The 22,250-nt window shown below is 46.6% G+C and overlaps 1 protein-coding gene across 4 annotated transcripts in view; it reads right to left on the reverse strand.

The window, feature by feature from the left end:
* The window catches only part of DAAM2 (dishevelled associated activator of morphogenesis 2), a 258,023-nt gene that overhangs the window by 175,286 nt on the left and 60,487 nt on the right, over positions 1-22,250 (reverse strand). The window contains exon 1 of one of the 4 annotated variants that reach the window (XM_039529311.1): positions 20,836-20,854. The exons of 2 other annotated variants lie outside the window; for them this stretch is intronic. The gene's annotated coding sequence lies outside the window, so the exon portion shown is untranslated. Of the gene's footprint in view, positions 1-3,908; positions 3,927-20,835; positions 20,855-22,250 lie in introns of those variants that run through there. One more of the 4 variants, XM_039529308.1, reaches the window with a different exon arrangement.

The following is a 22,250-nucleotide window of genomic DNA, read 5'->3' on the forward strand; positions in this document are numbered from 1 at the left end:
AGTGTTTTTGTGTTAGAAAAAGTATCTCTAAGGACGGAGGCTTGAGTTTAAGTTACTAAATATTTGAACCCAAGGAAGCCATTTATCACGGGGACTGGAGCAAAGGGTAAAATGGGAAGATCAACTTTCTAGCTGGAAGGCTGCCACGCTCTGTGGGGATATTATAGCAGGGCTTGTGTTGCAGAAGGGCCTCGGTGTGGTGGCAATGCGAGTGGATCAACCAGCCCATGGCTCAAACCAGGAAATGACATCATGCCTTTGCAAGAAGATCTTCAAATATTTAAGCTGAGATGACCTCAGAGGTAATTGATCTCCATTTCTTATCAGAGACCAGAGGTCTTCAAAACTAGGTCCTGTGGGGAGGGAATGTTTTCCTGCCATAGCCAGTGACCCAAGAAAATAGATGCTCTGTAGGTTCTGGGGATGGAGGAGGGGTCAGCAAAGAACCTACAGTTTCTCCTCATCTCCCAAAATAGATCTGGGAGATGTTGCTCAAAAAATGTGGTTTGCAGTTCAACGGCAATAATTTCAGGATGAAATGGAGTTGCAGGTTGTAATGTGTCTAGCTTTTGGTGCTCAGATGAGCAGAGCAGCAAAGGCTTCCTCTATACATTCACCTCTCCACAGGTACGCGAGACTCCCACTAAACCTGACAGATGAACACGCCTCCTGGGACAAAAAACACACTTACCAAGCCGTTTATTCCTGGTATATGGCCTTTGATTGTCTCAGGCACACATTTGGGCCCAATTTCTTTATCCCACAAAGAGGGTGGGAAATCCTTTTGCAGGGATGAAAGTATTCCCTGTATTCCTGAGCACACTGCAACAACCGAAGCAGAGATCCCACCCGCCACCACCCAAAACCCTGCAGAATCTATCCCAGTTATACACAAATCACAGCACCGGCTAGGGCACCAATCCCCTCCTAAACTAGCAGGTCTTTTCCAGTCCAAGCAAGTACCACTCTGTTCAAGCCATTTCTCCACCCCAGAAGGAAAAGCAGCAAGACAAAAGCAACTAGTACTGAGACTAAGCACAGAGGTGACGGCAGCTCTTTCTCCTGTTCAGAGAAGGTCTCTGTTAAGAATTAGCTATGTCTACATACAATGCTCACTCTTTGTTGGCCCTAAAACTATGTCCTTTGCCTTAATTTAGCAGAACTCAATGAACGGGAGACCCAACTAAGGGGAGTCTCTCACGCTGGGGCAGAAGATACTGGGCGTGTTTTAGTCAATGCCATGTAGCTCTCTTTGCTAGAATGGATGCTCTCAATAAAACTTCTCAACCTTAGTCTTGAGTAACTCCATTTAAGTTGCTGGGCATACACTGATGTGAGAGAAGAAAGAGGCCCTGTGTGTCAGGGTATATCTACATAGCAAAAGCTGGCCATCAGCAGGCCTATCCAAGCTAGTTTGAATCCAGCTAGCATGGGTCACAATAGCAGTAAAGACAGCATAGTGTGGGCTTCAGAGCAGCCTAGCAAGCAGAGTACACAGCCAGGGTTCCATGCTGAGTTTGTACCACTCACTCACACTGCACTGTCTTCAGTACTATTGTTACCCACACTAGCTGCATTCAAGCTAACTCAGGTATGCTAGCCCATGTCCAGGTTTTGCTGTGCAGACATACTTTTAGAAGGCTCCAACCACACTAGTCCCAGGAGAAGTCACACTGTAGAGTCTCTCTCCATGTCACTGATTTTTCAGCCCTTTGCAAATGGCAATGCAATCTGCTTACCTCAATCAGGAGAGCAAAGCATAGCCAAGGTCACTGGAAAGCAAACGGTGCTTCTGTAACTCAACCAATCACCAGATGGGTTCAGGCCTCCTCACCTCACCAAATCAGGGTTTTCACTATGCCCTCCCCACATTGCAGTAATCTTCAGCCTTATCTGAGCGAGGGACTGTGTGTAGCAACAGGAACGACAGCTACAGTTTTCACATACCTTTCCCTATCCCAAAATCTTCCAAGAGAGGAGGTTTTATGCTGTGCTACCTGAGCAGTGCTCACTTCAGAGAGGGGAAAGAACATGTCAAGGGAAACTGGGAAGCAATTGAAGATACTCAGGTTTTCTCCCCACTAACTGCATGACCTCTTGGGGTCTGGTCTGTCAGTGTTCTATGGGTATCACTCATTTAGCTAGGTTTAAAAAGCTCTCATGTGCTCGCCCCCTTATATCTAACGCTATACATTGATTTTGTCCCCCACGCCCCTCAAAAAAGCCCCAGGAACTGGAAAATGAAATCCATGCTACCAGCCTAGCGCTTCTCAAGCAAGCCCTACACAAAAAACAGCAATTGCAAGCAGCTCTACAAGGACAAACCAGGTACAAAGTCTGATATGCATCAGCAACCTACAAAAAACAGACCAGTGTCTGCAGGCCGCATTCACGAGCAAGCCTACCACAAACCAACCAGCTCCAGAGCTGGACATCCACAATCCTACAACATACCTAGGGTGACCAGATGACCGTCCTGATATTTAGGTGTTTGTCCCGTGGTTGGGATGCATTTTGTCCCAATATTTTGCTCCATCTGCAGCACTTGCCTTTTTTTTTTTTTGCTCCGTCGGCTGTCCCCTCCCCTTCCCCCCCATGTGTCCCGATATTTTCTCCCTCTCATCTGGTCATCCTAAACATACCCGCATTCACAATCTGGCATGCTCGCCAGCATGCTTGTGTGGAAAATGAAGAGTGTTGGTCAGCAAAGCTTCCAAGGCATCAGTTACAAATATCCATGAGTAGATATATGCATTTAAAGGTAGGTTGACAGCATCCCTTTAAGAAACCTCAAACCCAAACACTGAAAGATCTGCCAAACAAGCAGCTTCTTTGTGTGAGTGAGCTGCATGTTCCCGATTTACAGTGACAGGTGCTCCCACACTGTAAATGTTTACATGCTGGGGAAAGGGAAAAAAGGCAGTGCAGTTCAAAGGCAAAGACAAACAAGCAAACCTTTCATGCAGGTTTCCTGGACTATAAAGCACAAGCCAGCCCTCCCCATTTACAAACAATAAAACACTCAACCCCACTTAGCTTCCCCTTGTTAAAAACAAAGAATCCGACTCCTCCCCCTTGCCCCCCATTGCCAGAGGGAAACCTGCAATTCCTTACACCCTCCCCCCCCCCCAAGACAAAACCAAAAGCAACAGCAAAAAAGCTCAGGAGCATAGGTGCCGAGTCTGTGGGTGCTCAGGGGCTCACGCACCCACTGAGAAAAAAAAGGGGGTGCTCAACACCCACAGGGTTGGCTGTGGCTGCTGATCTGGTGGCCCTGAGGCTACCATCAGCTGTTCAGCGACTGGCCTTAAGCTTCCAGCAGCTCTTCAGTGGCTGCCCCACTGATCAGCTGTTGAGTGGGGCTGCTCTGCCACTGGCTCCTCTTCCTCCTCCCCACCCTTAAGGCAGGAGGAGGCAGAAAGGAGTGAGGGGGAGGCGCTCAGGGAAGGTAGTCTCAGAGGAGGGGGAGGAGCCAGTGTGGGACACCTACCAGTAAAACAGAAAGTCAACACCTGTACTCAGGAGCCAGAGGCAAATTTTAGCTGTCCCAACACAATGCAGCTACCTCCATCTGCTCCATTAAGAATATACAGGGCCGGATTTCTTGCCTTGGCCTGCACCCAACTCAAGGAAGGACTCTTGAGGGCAGGGAGTGGTAGAAAATGCTACTCAAATTGTCAAGAGGAGATTTACCGAAATCATTTTGAGGGGGATCGGGGGTGAAGAACAAGCCCCAAACCCTGAAGATCTCAGGGGGACCCACAGGAGGCAGCCAGGGAAATCTGTGTTGAGACCCTGTACTGTCATGCCAACACTGCGCTCTCCCCAGCTTCCTAACAACAGAGTCTCATTGGAGCTACAGGCCCAAGACTTCCCCCAGGATGCTGGCTCTGGGAACCAATTCTCACCTCCTACCCCTATATGGGATTCTCCAGTGCAGAGAGGGCCACAGAAGAATGTGTGTGCCTCCCTCTCCTTGGGCTGCCCTGTCCATAGCACCCCTCAGTCCAGGGGAGATTCTCCTCAGCAGATCCAGGGCAGGGATCTGTATAGTGCTGCAAAGATGATTTAACACACTCATATCCAGGGTGGAACCTAGATGGAGAAGAACCCTGATGCAGGTTATCTGGGCCACAGGCTGGTGCAACTCTGGTGAATTCAGCAGTTTTGTCAGAGTTTCTCATCCATTCAAACCTGAAATGGGAGCAAGACATGAGCCCCACAGAAAGCAGGCCCATAAGGGTATGTCTACACTGCAGCTAGGCATCATCCTCGCAGCCCAGGTGGACAGACTCATGCTAGTGGGGTTTGAGCTAGTGCACTAAAAATAGCAGTGTGAATGCGGAGGCTTGGGCAGCAGCCTAGGCTCTCAAACATACCTGACACCCTGTATCTGAGCTTTGGTGGCTAGCCTGAGTCTCCACCAGAGCCACAACATCCACACTGCCATTTCTAGGGCCCTAGCTCGAGCCGGGCTAACAAGTCTCTCTTCAGGCTGCCAGGCTCCAAACTGCAGTGCACACCTACCCTTTATGGCTTCAAATATACTGAGAGCACCAAGTTTCATGCAGCTCTGGCCCCATTCCCACTCACTACTCCCACATTTCCTTCTCTATTGAGAAGTTTTAGTTTTGCAGCTAGGGTCCATCGCTAGTAACATCCACATTTGTGTGGCAGAAGCAGTTATGTGTCCATGTTAGTTCTGCTAGTGTTAGAGGCTAATGAACAAAGTACACGGGGGAAAAAAAAAGGTTGGATAGGAGGGGCTGGGGCGGTGGGGAGGGGGGAGGGAGAAAATGGCCTTCAGCCTCCTGGAAATTCTCAGGGAATGTTGCTTCCTTCACAAACTTCTAAAAAGGTTTTACAAACATTGCATGGTAAAAACAAGCCCAACAAACCCTGGCTTAATAAAGAGGAACCGACAGTGTCTCTGTAAGAGTCAAAAGCCACGGTAAGCCAATTCTTGGAACCTCTGGCAGAGAGATTAGCCAGGACACACCCTTCATTCAGAAGTCAATAAATGAATCCTCAGCAGCTGGCAGAGAAAGAGGAGGAGGATGGGATGGTGTGAAGCAGCACAAATCAACTCCCTCCTCAAGCGAACAGCTGGTCTACAAAGGCTGGATTTGGTAAAGGGTGGGAGAGAGAACAAAACATGCCCTGTGCATGTCACTAAGTGTCTATTCCAAAAAGGTTCTGATATGGCGCTCATCACTGTGGCGTCAGAGCACTTTCTTGTAGTGCATTAAGCAACACCACTAACATCTGCTGTGTGTTTGTTCTCTCATTCTGTCCCCTGGGGTAGAAGTCTGTGCAGTGGAGTGTTTTGAATTTCTGTACATTATAGCAACGTGTGTGTGCGCGCGCGCATATGTTTATGTTACAGAAGGGAATGTCAAAGACATGTGCCATGCATTTAGATCGGAAGGAGGAAGCAGATATCCACAAGGAAGAGCCATCAGTCCAGAGTAATCCCTGGGGTAACACTACTAAGTAAACTGCATCTGAGATGAATTTAGCCCACTTTTTGTATTCCAGGGCTGGGAGGGGCTGCAGGTCAGGGGTGAGGGGCACTGGCAGAGCTGTGTGTGGGGAGCCCAGGGCTGGGATAGCAGGGGGGCAGCAGGTCAGGGGCACAATATCAGCATTGAGAGAGGGGTGTATAGACAAAAGCCTGTGTGGGTCTGATCAGCCAAGAGAAGAGAGGCTATGACAGTCAGAGGGATGCAGTCATCTGTCCCACTTGCACAGTGTTTGTCATTATGAAATACCTTCCTGGGACAGCTACACAGTATACAAAGTTAAGGCCAAGTCAATTTTTAACTGTTCTTTTGATAGCTTCTTCAGGGGCTGTGTGAATAAAGCACTGCTCATTTTATCTTGAAAATCACAGCACAGTGTACCTGAGCTGGATGGAGGTGGGTGCATATGCCCAACTATGGGCATGTGGATCTTCAAAGAGAGCAAGCCTTCCTTGTGGACATGTATTGGGGTCTTTTTGGCTTGCTTGTGAGCATATAGACAGAGAGAGGCATGTGTGTATGTTAATGTATGAGTGGTCAGGGGTGCTTGGTGCAGATCTAGATGGGGTATAGGCTGGAGTGACTATGTTTGGGCCTGTACTTGTGAGGATCAGTGGAGAAGGAGGACGGGGTGCAGAACTAAAGATCAAGGCATTAAAAGGGTGTTTTTGAAATATTTATCTAAAAAATAAAACCCAGGCCAGTCCAAATGTAGTGGTACTGAGCTGTTTCTAAGCCAGCCTCCCTGCTAGCAGGCCTAGGGAATTTTTAGGGAGCACGTCTGCAAGCAACAAAACACCAACTCCTCCAATTTCTTGTTTGCAGAAGGTAAGAGTGCACAAGCTGTTCCTCACACAGGCCACTGGGTGCAGGCAGCTGCCCCACCCCCTTCCCAAGCCTAATTATTAAACTACATGAAACACTGAGCACTAGAAACTCCTGGGGAAACTGCAGCTTTGGCAGCATTAGGAACCCTTCCCGAGTTAAAGGAAACCTCATGGGTACTAAACAATCTCATTCATATGAATATTTCCAACCCAGGCACCTCCCAAACATACAGTATCCAGGAGTCTTTGTAAAGCTGTGTCTCTGCAACAGCAACACCAGTCTTATTGCATCTCAGTACAATACATTTAACCTCTCAACTGCTGGTTCCCACATCAGCTCTGGTGTGATGGTGACAGAATACACAGGCCTGTTTTGAAGATCTGACGCTCCCTGGGAAGATGTGAGGGGACATACCAGGTAAGCCAGGCAGCACTTGAGATGGACTCCATTCAACAGTCTAGCCTTCATTTATCTCCATGGGTCCCACTAGCTGAGACGAGATCCCTGGTATTGGAGATGAGCCCAAACTGCAAGATTCAGATCCAGATCTGATTTTTCCCAAAGTTCAGGGGGTTTCAGAGGCAGCCTGTTGATTCTGACCCATTTCTGTTCATCACTGATCCTGCTTCTGTTAAGTCAATGGGTGGCTCAACCACCCATGTCACTGGGAGCAGGATGAGGCCTTGGAAGCTCTAGGAGAGCCAATCAAGTGTCATCCCGTCTTTTCCCTTAGGAAGCTTTTCAGGACAAATGCTTGGAAAGCAGATGAACGCAATTCTGGTGAGCAAAACCCTGTTAGAAGCCAAAGGAGGTACCCCAGCCTTTCCCAGAGTTCAAGCCCTGGTCCCTGAGGTCTGGGAGCAGTATGTTTGGCAGGGCTTTTCCGGAGCCTGCTATGTGGAAGATAAAGAATGTGAACAATTTCCTGCTCAGCGGCATGCAGCTCCCAAAACATCTGACAGTTTATGTACTGGAGATTGTCTCCACAGAAACCTGGCTTCAGAGACCAGAACACCAACAAGTGCCAACTTTCCAGTAATGAGAAGCTGATCTTCCTTTTCTTATTCTTTCCCCCCTCTTCTTTCCAGTCTCAGCCTCCTCCCAGGTGACTCCCCCTCCCCCGCCAAGCACCCTCAGCACCAAGGAAACCCACAGCCCCTCCCTCTAAACCAGACCTGAGGGATGCTCTATTAACGCCCGTATCAATGCTGCAGATAAGGTTGCTCTCAGGTCAGTAGGCGCTCAGAATCAAATATGCTCTCCACTCGACTGAGGCCACTCTTACTGGCTGGACACACAACACAGCACTGACACATTGTTCTCCCACTCTCCCTTGCACAACCTCTAGAGAAAACCTGGGATGGAGTCTCTGGGGAGAGCTCTCTCTTTCAAATTGTTTCAAAAGCCAGCATCCATGCTTCCAGTCTATAGAACCTGGTTTTCATCAAGTCTTTGCAGCTAAAGGCAGGAAAGAACCATCATATTAGGTGATCCCACTCCCAAACAAGTGTGATGTCCCCAGTAGGGATATGGGCTCTGTCAGGGCATGCCATGGAGGGCCACAGCATTCTCTCTTCTCAGACCAGGCCCCACTATGCTGCTAGCACACTGGAGCTTTTCAGAGCATTTCCCATTTTCACCCCAGTGAAATTAGGTATTATCTCAGGGTCAGGCCTCTGGTGTGCAGAAACTGAGCCTACACAGTCCATGTCAGAGCTCTCGTGGCCAGATGGAGTCAGGTCTCTGCAAAGAAAGAAAGATTTGGCACAACATGCATCAGATCCATCAGTTCCAAATACCCACCTTAAGGTGCCTGAAGAGGTGTAAGGGATAGTTTGGACTCTGCGCTATGCTTGGCCCTTCAGGGAATTCTTGCAAAGTGGGGCCTAATTCAGAGGAACATGCTTGTCAATGATATGCATTGTGTCCAATCACATGGCACAAATGGAGCATATTACTATATTTGAAAATTTCAACCAGGAAATTTTTTTTTTTAAATGCATTTATCTTATTGATCAGTTCCGCCACCCACCCTTGCTACTGCCACCTTACAAATGCAGGCTCACACATATACTCTACAACCTTAGTATGACTGTTTGGTTCAAGACAGTCTCAAAAGTTAGATGTTTAGAGACATATTTTCCAAACAGCTTGACACTCACAGTCAGGGCCAAGTTTTCACAAAAAGTCCAGCTCCCATCAAGGAACCAAAGCAAGGAACAGATTTTCAGAAGAGCTGAGCATGGTGGGTAGAAATGTTAATACACACACACACCCTTGCAAAAAAGTTCCAAAGTATATTTTTGTTCTGAAACAGGAAGCTTTGCGTGTTTCTAGGGATAAGTTAATTCCCCCCCTTTCTATTGCCTTTTTTTTCAAACTGCAGCAGAAAGCTTCAGAGGGACAAAAAGAAAAAGAAAGTGAGAAAAACTCCACTTCTGGGCATCATTCATTTTACTGCATTCGGGGGGTGGGGGGAAACACAAGCCTAAAAAATTTGAAGTTTTTAGATTTTATGCAGGGCCACCCAGAGGATTCAGGGGGCCTGGGGTCTTCGGCGGTGGGGCCACCCCCCCACCACCGAATTGTTTCCAAAGACCCAGGACTTCGGTGGTGGGTCCCGGGGCAGAAGGACCCCCCGCCGCAGGTCTCTGGGGCACTTCGGCGGCAGGTCCTGGAGCGGAAGGACCCCCCTGCCACCGAATTGCCACCAAAGACCCAGAGCAGAAGCAGCTCCGGGGGCCTGGGCCCTGCAAGAGTTTTCCGGGGCCCCCGGAGCGAGTGAAGGACCCCGCTCCAGGGGCCCCGAAAAACTCTCGTGGGGGCCCCTGTGGGGCCCAGGGCAAATTGCCCCACTTCCCTCCCTCGGGCTGCCCTGATTTTATGAAACAGCAGAAAACTTTGGAAAAACTGGAAACTTTCTGCAAATGTTCCCAGTTTTGGAAGGAGGCCATTTTTGATTGAAAAATTAAAATGAAAAATTTCAGCCAGCTCTAGTGAGGAGTATGAGCCCTTTTGAAAAACTGGCCAGCAGCATCACAATGCAGATGCCTCATTTGCAGGTGCCGAGCATTTGGAAAAAAATCTGGTCCTACATGAATAACTAGTCTCTCTTATCTACACCAGCAGTTTCTCACCTTTGCAGTCCCACCATTGGTGATGGCAATGGTGGAAATACTAGTACAGGGCTCTGTTGCCTAACCACCTCCTAGCTGGTGGAGCAGCACCAGTAGCAGGGAAACAGTGGGTGATATGAAGAGAAACACCAGTGTAGACAAGAGAAGTGACCCTCTTCCATGGGCGTTAAGCGCTCTTCTACCTAAGCAATCAGCCAAAGCATTCTCTGCTAATTCACACTAGAGGGGATGCTGGTATGAAAAGACACAGATATACACCTTCACTGTTAAAAACATAGGCCTTGTTTCCAGTCTGAATTTGTCAAGCTTCAGCTTCCAGCCACTGACACTGGATCTTGTTATACCTGTGTGTAGATTGAAGAGCCCTCTACCATCAAATGTCAGTTCTCCACGTAGGTACTTACAGACTGATAAGTCACCCCTTAACCTTCTCTTTGTTAAAGCCAAATAAATTGAGCTCGAGTCTTGCCAAGCAGTATAGAGAATTGGACAGTGGAAATGTTAACTCTAACCCTCACCTTCACTGACCTATGCTGCAGACTGCTACAGTTTGTGTTATAACACTTTGCACTTGGATAACACCTTCTATCCAAAGATCTGAACCATGCTCAAAGCAGCAATGAACTATGATTCACAACAAACCTGTGAGGTACAAAATTATTATCCCCTATTTAACAGGCACAGAGCCTAGGTGCCTTACTCAAGGCCATATACCATGTCAGTGGCAGAGTCCAAGATAGTATCCGTATGTTCTGACTTGCAATCTTGTGCCGTAACCTCAAGTACCCTATAGAGCAGAAAACCCATCTAAAGAACACCCCCGGAGTTAGATGTAAGCAAAACCCACATGAAAACCTAAATGTAAGTGAAGCTCCAGCCTTCCTATGTATCACTTTCCTCTTGAAGATTTTTAGGGCTTGGGAGAAATTCCAAATAAATGATATTCCTATGCTTTGATCCTGCAGTTGCATCTGCTAGCATAAGAAGTTCCTCTGTAACTTCAGTGGTACTGCATGCAGGTGCAGGGGTCTGCAATAGTGGATTCAATCACAGGATCGAAGCCTTCAATATTTATCTTACCCAACTTTTAAATTTTAAGTGTGAACCAAGTAGCTTCATTTAATTGTCATTTAAGCCTGCCCAATAAGTTCCCGTTCCAATTTGGTACCTTAAACAATATTTTGTTTTCAAAATTATTTAAAAGTCACTTCTCCTCTCTTAGCTGCCAAGAGAGGAGGAATCTGGGACTTTGTCTTTCTTGCATTGATGAAATCACTTAACACCTGAAGCAATATGTAAAGAATGCAACTCAGCCCTCAGGGCTTGGCAGATAAGAAACTGGTCCAGTTTCACCTTCAATAAATAATTCAAAGTAATTAATTTCCAATTTCAGATATAGATGGAAACCCAACCCATGCAGCACTGCAGAGAGGCACAATCCAGTGCATGTTGACCATGCACTAACACAGGAAGTCAGAAACAACTAGTATTGGATTATTCATTTAAAATCAGCAATACACAGAGTCAGGTCATCCCTTTCTGTGCTCATAACCCATAGAAGGGAGGAAGTTACTATTAAACAGGCAAGGTTAAGGGCATAGAAAATTTAACCCACTCTCTCTATGCGGCATACAGTCCCTTCCATAACTAAGGTCCAAAGCAGTACTTAGAAGACATTGTGTGGTGACATGAGGGAGCAGCCAGTCAGTCTGGGAGCTAGACACCCAGGAGAACTAGCATTCTTAATAAAGGATCCCCTTTATATTCATTACAACACAGTCCTCTCTTCTCTACCACAAGAGATACTACAGAGGAGGGATTAGCAGCTGGCACTCGGAAGAACCAAAGTTTTCTAACCATGCAGAGCCCATGTGGAGTCCTGTCTCCAATAACGTGAATCTCATGTTCTGTACTGAGTGCCAGCTCCTTCGTATTCCTGCAGCCTCCTTTTCCCAGCTCAGAGCCATCCTACCGCTGATGCTCCACGCTGCCTCTACTCTCCCACTGAGTTAGTGGAAACTGTTGACTGGAAGTTAACAAGTAAGAGCATGATGTTGTTATCTGAAGCTCTCTCCTAAGAGCAGGGTGGATTTTCTAGTGCAGCAGGTCGACTAGACCAGTTGATCCTTGGCTGTACTACCTCCAACCAGCCACATGTCCCGGCCTATCGGGACTGGCCTGGGCACTTGCTGCACACCACTTTCATGCACATCACCAACATTGCTCCCCTCTGCAGCACCTATAGGGAAGCACAGGCCCTATAGAATCATAGAATTCAAGATCAGAAGGGACCGTTATGATCATCTAGTCTGACCTCCTGCAAGATGCAGGGGCACACATCGATCCACACACACCTTGCGAGCGACCCCCCCCCCCATGCAGAGCGGAAAAAACCTCCAGGCCATTGCCCATTCTTCCCTGGAGGAAAATTCTCCCGACCCCAAATGGCGGTCAGCTGAATCGAGCTGCATGCGGCAAGATCTCTTCCAAGTCTCCTCCAAAAAAGGTTATATCATACCATTGACCCATTGTTTATTTTTTTTTGTGTGGCGCAATTTGATTGACTTATAAGCCGTTATCCTATCATATCCTCCCCCTCCATAAATCTATCTTAAACATTCTTAAAGTCATCTTAAAGTCATGTTCCCCTTTCCCTCTGCTGTTCCTGTCCAGTATTGCCACTCCTGATGGTTAAAAAAAAAATTTCAACTCAGCTTTCTCAGCAGCTCTCTCAGCTCTCAGCTTTTAGAGCCAGCTTGCGCCCCGCCAGCCCGCCGGGCCCCCCCTTCCCCCCAGGCGCAGCAGGCCGCGCCCGCGCCACAGGCCGCCGCCCCCCGCCAGGAATGAAAAGAGATGCTATTTATTCTGTATAAATTCATGAAGTTATATTTATTCTTATAAATGCTCTCTCCACTTACCTCCCATAAGCTGAATTTAGAGCTTTCCAACACTCAATTTCCACAAAGCAGGATTTCTGCTCATATGCAGGATTTCTCTCTGTTTATGGAGGTGCACCTGGGCCAGATGCAATTGTCCTAGACCATTGCTCTGCTAGCTGCACACACTCAGATATCCTGCATACACACAGACATCTCCATCCACACTCCAGCACACCACAGGATTTTCATAGAATATCACGGTTGGAAGGGACCTCAGGAGGTCATCTAGTCCAACCCTCTGCTCAAAGCAGGACCAATCCCCAACTAAATCATAGCAGCCAGGGCTTCATCAAGCCTGACCTTAAAAACCTAAGGAAGGAGATTCCACCACCTCCCTAGGGAACCCATTCCACTTCTTCACCACCCTCCTAGTGAAAAAGTTTTTCCCAATATCCAACCTAAACCTCCCACACTGTAACTTGAGACCATTACTCCTTGTTCTGTCATCAGGTACCACTGAGAACAGTCTAGATCCATCCTCTTTGGAACCCCCTTTCAGGTAGTTGAAAGCAGCTATCAAATCCCCCCTCATTCTTCTCTTCTGCAGACTAAACAGTAGTGTGGGGCCCCAAACTGGATACAATATTCCAGATGAGGCCTCACCAATGTCGAATAGAGAGGAATGATCACATTCCTCGATCTGCTGGCAATGCCCCTACTTATACAGCCCAAAATGCCATTAGCCTTCTTGGCAACAAGGGCACACTGACAACTCATATCCAGCTTCTCATCTACTGTAAACCCTAGGTCCTTTTCTGCAGAACTGCTGCCTAGCCATTCGGTTCCTAGTCTGTAGATTGCATGGGATTCTTCCGTCTTAAGTGCAGGACTCTGCACTTGTCCTTGTTGAACCTTATCAGATTTCTTTTGGCCCAATCCTCTAATTTGTCTAGGTCCCTCTGTATCCTATCTCTACCCTCCAGCATATCTGCCACTCCTCCCAGTTTAGTGTCATCTCAAACTTGTTGAGGGTTTTGTGCCAGTCCTCCCTTCAAGTTCACTTCCTTGCGTCTTACCAATGGCCCAAGAGTCAGGATTCCCAGTCATTTCCTGTCCCTTGGATTAGCATCCAAAGATGTCCTGTTTACATTTCAGGACTGTGGTGGAAATAAACATGTTGTCAGGACATTCCATCAGCGGGATTCAAATACAGCCATGCTGGGCTTGATGCAGGATGCTGAACAAAATACAGTCTTCATTTTTATTTTATCTTTCTTCCTCAGCACCTTCCCCTTCCTTGTGTTTCAGCATTACCTCACAAGGACACCAGGAGGTGCCTGCTGGTTAGTCAGTCCATGTGAGAGAATTAACACAGTGGAAGGATCTCTACAGTTGAACCTTGCTAATTTCACCCATGACTGCAGGACCTATTGCAAAGTTACCAAATAGAGAGTGTTAGCAAGTAAGCAACAAAGATGATGAGGGAGCAAGGATACTGCAGAGCAAAATTGACAGTTTCTTTTGGAAATTATAATCTCAAAGCAATTTATACAGATGGTTTCAGTACCAGTCTCCCCATTTTACAGATGAGGAAATGGAGGCATGGACAAGCAGAGCAATTTTCCCAATTGGTCCACACTACTTGACAGCTAAATTCTGCTCTCAGCCACACTGGAAGTAAGGTATAGCTGAGATTAAAAAGGAGTTATTCATGACTATACTTCATAATGCACTAGCCAATATACTGTAGGATATTTTGTTAAAACAACAATGTCTGAGTAATAGAGAGACCCCCACTACAGCATCTGCTACTAAATCTCTGCCAAGAGAGCTAAGTAGGTTATAAAATTTGCAGGCTAGTAAAGGGCCTATTAGCAATGTTCTACCATGTTATTATGATTGAAAAAAACTCAGTACTTTGTGCTATACATTTACCCAATGCTTTACACACAGCAATTAGTTTCTTCATTCTAGTTAGGCAAATATAAATATTATGAAGGATCCTCTCGAGACACAAACTGGAAGGCTACCAAGAACAAACTAAACACTCCCAACGTGACATATTCCAGAACACACTGGGGGTCTCAGAATCATGGAAGCTAGAAATAGAAAAGGTCCACCAGCTAATGTAGTCCATCTCCCTGTGGCCAACACAGCATTGTTCCTTACAATGTGCTGTCTAGTGTTTGGTCCAGTCTAGATGTAAGTGATCTCATCATAGAAGTAGGGCCAGTTCCTTTGGGAGGACAACGGAGATTTTGCAGGTTAGAGTGAACATTTTAGTCCATGATGGTGTTGAATAAAACAGGAAATCAGAATGTCCTACTGTAGTTTTCAGCTCAGGTGGAGGTGACTTTAAATATAGGAACATGCGCAGCGTGACACATCGGGAGATCAGCAGGCACAGAGGGGACTGCATGACCCCTTGCATTTGGAATGAAATATTGAGACATTCATCTCTAGATTACAGCCCAGGTTGGTGTTGATTTCAATTCATTGCTACGTCACTACAGCAGGGGTTCTCAAACTTCATTGCACTATGACCCCCTTCTGAAAACAAAAATTACTACATGGCCCCAGGATGGGGGACTGAAGCCTGAGCATCCCCCACATCCCTGCCACCCTGAGGGGGAAGGAGGGGACAAAGCCAAAGGGCTTCAGCCCCAGACAGTGGGGCTTGGGCTTGGGCTTCAGCCCCTGACCCCAGCAAGTCTAAGCCAGCCCCGGCAACCCAATTAAAACAGGGCTGTGACCCACTTTGGGGTCCTGACCCATAGTTTGAGAACCGCTTCACTACAGTCATTCAGTTTTGAGATGACAAAGGCATGGATATCCAAGGTGCCCATCAGTTTGGTATCTAGTTCACTGAAACACACACTACCTGGGATTAACCTTGAAGACCACCTGAACCTTTAGCTAGTGTGGAATGCTACTCACCACTTCCAAGTGGGGCAGACAAAGAGGAACACACGAGGTCTGTGTGCCACACTTTACACAGGCTGCCTATCCACAAAGCCTAGCTCTTTTCTTAAGTGGCCCAGATCCCTCTTACCTCCGAGACTGCCTCTGTCTTACCATGCTGCCTAGAGACTCAGAACACTTTGGCTTTCTTCCCCCAAACAGTAGAGAGAGCTCAGCAGAGCCCATGTAGGGTGCTCTCTTGCCTATGGAAACACATGCAAGCTTAAGCCTGGCCCCATTTAGACAATACTAGATTCAACTTTTTGTCCAAGGCTTTCCACTAACTGCAGGCTCTGGAATCCCTGGCATTTTGCCCATGGGCTGGATTTTCTCCATCTCTTCCTTTAAATTTAGCAAGCACAGGGCTAGAGTGGGGAGGAGAGGTTGGTGTCTTTGCTCCCTCTGTTTGGGAAGATGTTATTTATTCTTGATCTAAACCATGTGCGCTCCTGCAGTATCTAGACAGGGGCTGTATAAATGCATGTAGTGACATGACAGCTGTTGGAGATCAATGAAAAATGAGTTTGCTGGGTTTCAGTCCTGATCCTAGCGGACAAGCAGCCACATCACATCATACCTCACAGCTGGCACTAATCAACATCGCAGTCAGCAGTTGCACTGGAATGGCCAGAGATTGAACTGCCCTCTCACCCCTTCAGGATGAGCCTGAGGCACATTAGCAGGATAGGGTGTGGGGAAGCTGACTCAGCCACTGCCCATGCTGTACCTGTTTCTCTAAAGAAACTTTTCAAAAATACCATATTAACTGGGGGGGGGGGGGGAGCCATAATGGGCCTATGTTAAAAATAAAGAGCAAGTTCACTTCTGTGAGAGCAGCAGCAACAGAGCAGATGCCATTTCTAGTAATTCAAAGTGTCACTGAATAGCATCATTTTTATAAATACACTGAAAGCCGGACATGAAATAACTGGTTAACAGCTCCCTAATCACAAGGGCTTCCTCTGCTATACATTTTTCCTATTTATCCAATGGCTTCTGTTTTATATCTAGTTTGCTAATGGAAAGAGGGGGGAAAATTGGCCTAAACTGATCCAACAGATGCACAGAACTGGGGCCTCAAACACAGGCTTCCTTTCTGCAGACACCAAAGAAAAGACATTTCAGCAGAATTCTTTCTTTGGAGAAAACTACCACAGAAACACATTCCCCTCTGTTTGGAGCCACTCAAAATAATTGCAGCGCAGATGCCAGGAGAGTATTTTGTGCTGCCTGCGTTCACAATTCCCAGTAAGGTGGTATCAAAACAGCAGATTAGGGACTTGATTTTTTTCCCTGTTAGTAGTATTATATGGAAGGAAAAACAAAACTAGCCTTAAAACATTTGTCCTTCGCGGATCACAAAGTGTTTTACACACACCACTGAAAGGTAGATTATCTTTTGAGACAACCTATCTTCTGGACTATCTGGGGCAGTTGGATTTTTAGAAGTATTCAGGTGCATTGTTTGTATTCATTATTACTATTCACTATGATAGTATGTACAAGTAGGGCTAGCTGCATTGCAAATCACCGGAGACTGGTCCTTTACATACTCAGTTATTGTGATTGCACATATTGTACGTGCAAATTCTGCATGCATATTTTGCAAACAGCGATACTACAAATCTTGGCTTCTATGTCCACAGTGTAGAGATTTTAGGATGTAAGCCCTCCCCAAAAGACCTGACTGCCTCTATGGCTGAGCACATGGCAATGCTCAGTAAAACAACAATCAGCATTGTTCGATCCATTTAAAGAAATTGCTGTGCGACACTTAAGTGACTTGTCCAAGTTCAAACAGCAAGTCAGCAGCACAACCGAGAAGAGAACATAATTCTCCTGACTCCTAATAGTAGAACCACTAGGGAACAGCCCAGCCTCCAGACAGACACTTTCCCAAAGAGAAAAGGGGCTCAGAGATTAGTTAATCCCTTACCTCAGATTCACTCAGCAGGGCAGGGTGGCCAGCCTGGTGGCTCCACACTGTGCTATCACCTGGATGATCTGAGGTCAGGTCTTGAGCTTCCCAGTTGGGGGTGGGGGGTGAGAGAGAGCAAGAACTGGAACTGTGATCCAACAGACACACTGAGCACTGCTGACAAGTTGTCAGGGGAGACATGTCCACACTCTCCTTGGCCACAAAAAAGATCACCATGATGCAGGGCCTCAGAAGATATGTTGGGGCTGGCTAAAGAGGAGAGTGAGGCCAATTTCAGTAGAAGTCCCAACAATTAGAGCTGAAATGAATTACATACCCGAGCAGTTCCACCTCAGAATGATCACCACTGATCACAAGGCCTCTGTTTCTCTCTCACACACACTTTTCAAAAGGGGTCCCAGCACTAACATACCTCCCACCAGATACGTTAGCAAATTTAGCCAACTCAAGGGACAGCAGCAGCATTCAGGCCTGAGACTTGCTGGCAGGAAACTGAGAACTCAAGTTAACATACCCAGACTGAGCTTTGCAGAGGATACCCCCTCCCCAAAACTCCCAAGCCTTCAAGGGCCTGTGAATAAGTCACACTGTTCATTGAAATAACAGTGGTACATTGTATATTGAGTAGCATAGTAACTCAAAAGAGCCATTCCTCCCTCCTCCCCCGGCACCTTCCTTCATCTGCACCATGCGAGCTGAAGAGGAAGGGAGCAGCGAGGAACAAACAGCATGTATCATTGTGCTAGAATCACACATTCTGGCTTTGTGCTGTTGGCAGCCTGAGAAGCGAGATTACAGTACAACGGCGCACGCCCTGGAGTTCATTATTGCAGTTATAAATCGGGACCTGTGCATCACACAGAAAAGCAGGCAATGGGCTGGCAAGACCCCTTTCTAAATAGATTCCCAAGTCAGCTACTTTGAGGAGTATGTCAGATGCTAGCAAGTGATGCTGAGCCCTACCTGGGCAATGCTGCCACTGCATCACAACAAGCCAGGTTTTGACCCACTTTTGTGTGTTGTGCATTTCATCTAAATGGAGTTAGTGATGGCCATATTGACAACCCTGGAGACTGAAATCCTCCATTTACCCACAGGAAAAGGTCCCTTGTGGCCAACAGGAGTGCAAGTTATGTCACCTTCCACACACACCCACTCACCCACCCACCCAGGGGCCTTAGCCTTTTTGCCATGGCACAACCCCAAACCATCCAATGCTCCGCCTCTGCTGAGATTAAGTATGACAGGTGTTTTTGTGATGCTGCCATTTGTCCAATGAGAACTGGATTGAGACCCACCAAACTCATTTTACACAGACCACTGACCAGCCATCAAACCATAATGACTTTTGATCAGTGCCAAACTTGGGTAGATTTGAACTAATTGCGAGCCAAGAACATGTCTATTGCAAAAGACCCACCGCCTGGTGTTCTGGCCAAATAATGGCATGGCCACATTCTGCTGTACCAAAATTCCTCCTGCCATTTCAACTGGATACTCTATCTTTCTATCCCAAACAGCTGTGTAGTGTCTCTGTATGCTTTCAAACACCTCCTGCTTTCTACCCTACAGGTAGCTGCAGATCAATGGTAGACCAAAAGATTTCTATTAAAATCTCCTTTGTGGAGTGCTTTTAGCATCATCAGGATGAAAGCCACTACAGGAATGTAAAACATACAAGAGCAGATAAAGCATGTGGAATTTCAGAAGCTAATCCTGCCCTTAGACTCTCTTAATTCAGAAAAGCAAGGGCTATAACAGAATTCTCCTGTTTTGTCAGAGCACACGGATTGCATCTCTACAACCCTCTTGGTTTATTCCTCACATGCAAGATTGCAGCATCTCTCACAGCTATCCAATAGGCCTCCATTGTTAACATTCTTTAACTCATTTCACCAATTGAGATTTTGCAGAGAAAAAAAAAACCTCAATCATCTGGTGTGATGACCCACAGGTAGGGATACAGGCATGTCTAGCACACCAGGTGTACATGCATTGCCTGAATGAATAGAACCTGGAACAAATCCTGTCCATTAACATCAGTGTACCTGAGACACCACAGCAGGGCCCATCTGCTTGTGAAAAATACTGTGGGATCTTGTGTAAATGAAAGTTGCATTTGACTCCATTGGGATTATATAGGTGATATCTACAATAATTGATAAGATCCTAGATAACTGCTGCTGTTTCCAGTTTTTCTATCCACACCTTAAATCCTCTATGTTTAAGTGCTGATGATCCAGATGCTGGAGTCTCAAAGTATGGGTTTGAGACAAGTCCAACAGCCCATTTCTCCAGACCACCTAAAACTATGAGGAGAGCACAAAGCAGCCACTCAGTCATTGAGAGAATGGCCATAACTTTGGCAATAGAAAGCCTCACCACAGCCCCTTCTTCCATCTTCACTGAGCACTGCTCCAGCCTAACCACCTCACTTCTGTCAGATAAAGTGATGAGGGAACAGAGAGAATGCTCTGTCACTGGCAGAAGCAGTGCTTATGTTCACATACCATAGCCCTGTCCCACTGCACATTCCAGAGTGAGAATATTCGTGCTTAATTTGGTCCTGGCTTCTCAGCTAGAGAGCTGCAGGACCGATGTGGGGGTTGGGGACTGGTAATGGTATGTGTCCATCTGTGACCTTCAGGAAAAGAGATTAGCAGAAGATTCCCCCACTCCAACCCCTCAAGCCTAGAAATCAACTGCAGTTCGGTTTGAATGAAAAAGTTTGCTAAATAAAATGGAAAAGCAGACAGTTTTTCTACCACCTCTCCCCACTAGATGAGTGTGTTGGGATGGCTGTGTCCCAGGGACAGTCCTCTTGGGCAGAGATTGAGGTAATCTCAAATCTCACTGAAAACTCACTTATACAAAACTCACTAACACTAACTCAGCAGTAAAATGATGCTAACATCCTTTTCAATGAAAGCACCCCCGAAAAAAGAGAAACACATTTAGTGCTATCCTCTACACCAAGTGCACTTGTGTCACTTTGCCATTTAAGGCTCCTTGGAGCAGTGACCGTTTCTTCCTGATTGGAGCTTAATAACAAAGTATAATAGTGAATCTGAGCAGGCGCATCTTCTATGGCTAGGCAACAAGCCTGGATAGCATATCAGATCTACTCCAACCCTAAATATACTCTTCTGCACTCACTGTGTTCTCAGTTACAGCAGTTGCTGAGTTATGAGGGATTAGCTTGCCTTGGAAATCATTATGTTCCCATTACCGTAGCAATGCTTTCCTACAACTCCCTGAATGCTAGATCACCTAAGATTATGTTCCATTAACTCAGGATGGCACTAAGGTAACAGAATGGGCAAACTCACTTAATTAACCTGAGGTTAGACATGCATGAAATTCAACAAACCAGCTTGGCAGTGCAGTTACATGTTGTGATAACATACAAGCTTGTCACATCAGGATCCCATGCGATAAGCATCCTGCACTCCAGTGATTTAACACTGGGGTACAGATGATAGGACACAACTAGTCTTACCAAAATGGCTTCTCTTTGTACTGCTGGGATAGGTTCCCAGACCACAAGCTCTTCATGTCCCGCCACTTACCTATGTGGCTGATTCTTTCCTGCGATCCTCACCCCAGAGGTGAGTTTCAGGGGCATGCTCTCTTCTAGGCTGGGGACTTAATCTAATCATCATCGCAATGCAACATGACATATGCTGATCCATATTGTGCAAAACATTTGGTCAAGAAACCTGGAACCAGGCTGGTTGGTATTTCTGCCCAAAGAATCCAATTAACCCTAATAAAGAACTTCTTGCTTTGTGACTACAATGTAAACATACATTCCATTCTACAGGGCAATCTTTGATACCTCTCATACTATAAAATCTACCTTTGTGTATTTTAAGACCAGGAGGGACTATTATGATCCTCTAGTTGGACCTCCTGCATAACAATAGCACCCAAGAATTTCTGCATAAAGGGTACAAATTGAGATTCGGCTATTCTCTTTCTTATAGGGGCGGGAGAATTTAGTGACCCCTGTATTGCACAAAAGTACTGATCTTTTGTCCTGACTTCTTCCTCAGCATTTAGAATCCAGAAGACATTCCCCAGCAAGCCAAAACAATTTTAAGGCGAGTCAGATTTTAGATCTGATCTGGGCTCTATGGCTCCTTCCACAAAAAGATCTCAAAGTAATTTACAAATACTAATGAATTTAGCCTCATGCCATGATGTAAGAGAATCTTCCTCCTCTCTGAATTTCCCCATCTCTAAAACAAAGAGATAAGCAATGTGCCCACATATAATGCTTTGGTGGTCAATATTCTGAGCTACAGCCCCTCGCTGTCAAAACTGAAAAGAAGCTTGACACCATTCACATGCAGCATCTCCAAATGAGTGATATCATGCAGTCCTGGGGCGATGCTCTGGAACTGCTCCCCACAAAGCCAGTCAGGACTTTGGAGAACCTCCTCTCCCTTGGAGCAGACTGTCTTCAGGGCAAGCAGCTCACATGGCTTCACCTTCCTGGGTCTGACCTTGGAGCATTCAGCATCCTCTGCCCCTCCGTGCCGCACAGCGAGTCCACCCAGGCGGGATCCTGGGGAAGCCAGAGGGTCCTGCACGCACCCCCACTTCGCAGTCAGATGTGCAGCCAGCCAGTAAAACAGAGGTTTATTAGATGACAGGAACAGTCTAAAACAGAGCTTGTAGGTACAGAGACTGGGACCCCTCAGCTGGGTACATTCTGCCCTCACTTCCCAAGCCAGTTCCAAACTGACCCCCCACCTCCAGCCCTCCTTTCTGGCCTTTGTCTCTTTCCCGGGCAAGGAGGTCACCTGATCTTTGTTCACCTTTAGCCATTCCCCTGCAGGGGGAAGGGCTCCAGCCATTTGTTGCCAGGAGACAGAGTGTCAGCCATTTATGCATAGGGGAAACTGAGGCACCCACACAGTATTCAGAGGAAACATTAAGAATAGTCCCACTTCATCACAAGTGAAAACATCAAATGATA

Source organism: Mauremys reevesii, linkage group 3, assembly GCF_016161935.1.
Source record: "Mauremys reevesii isolate NIE-2019 linkage group 3, ASM1616193v1, whole genome shotgun sequence".
Classification (NCBI taxonomy): Eukaryota; Metazoa; Chordata; order Testudines; family Geoemydidae; genus Mauremys; species Mauremys reevesii.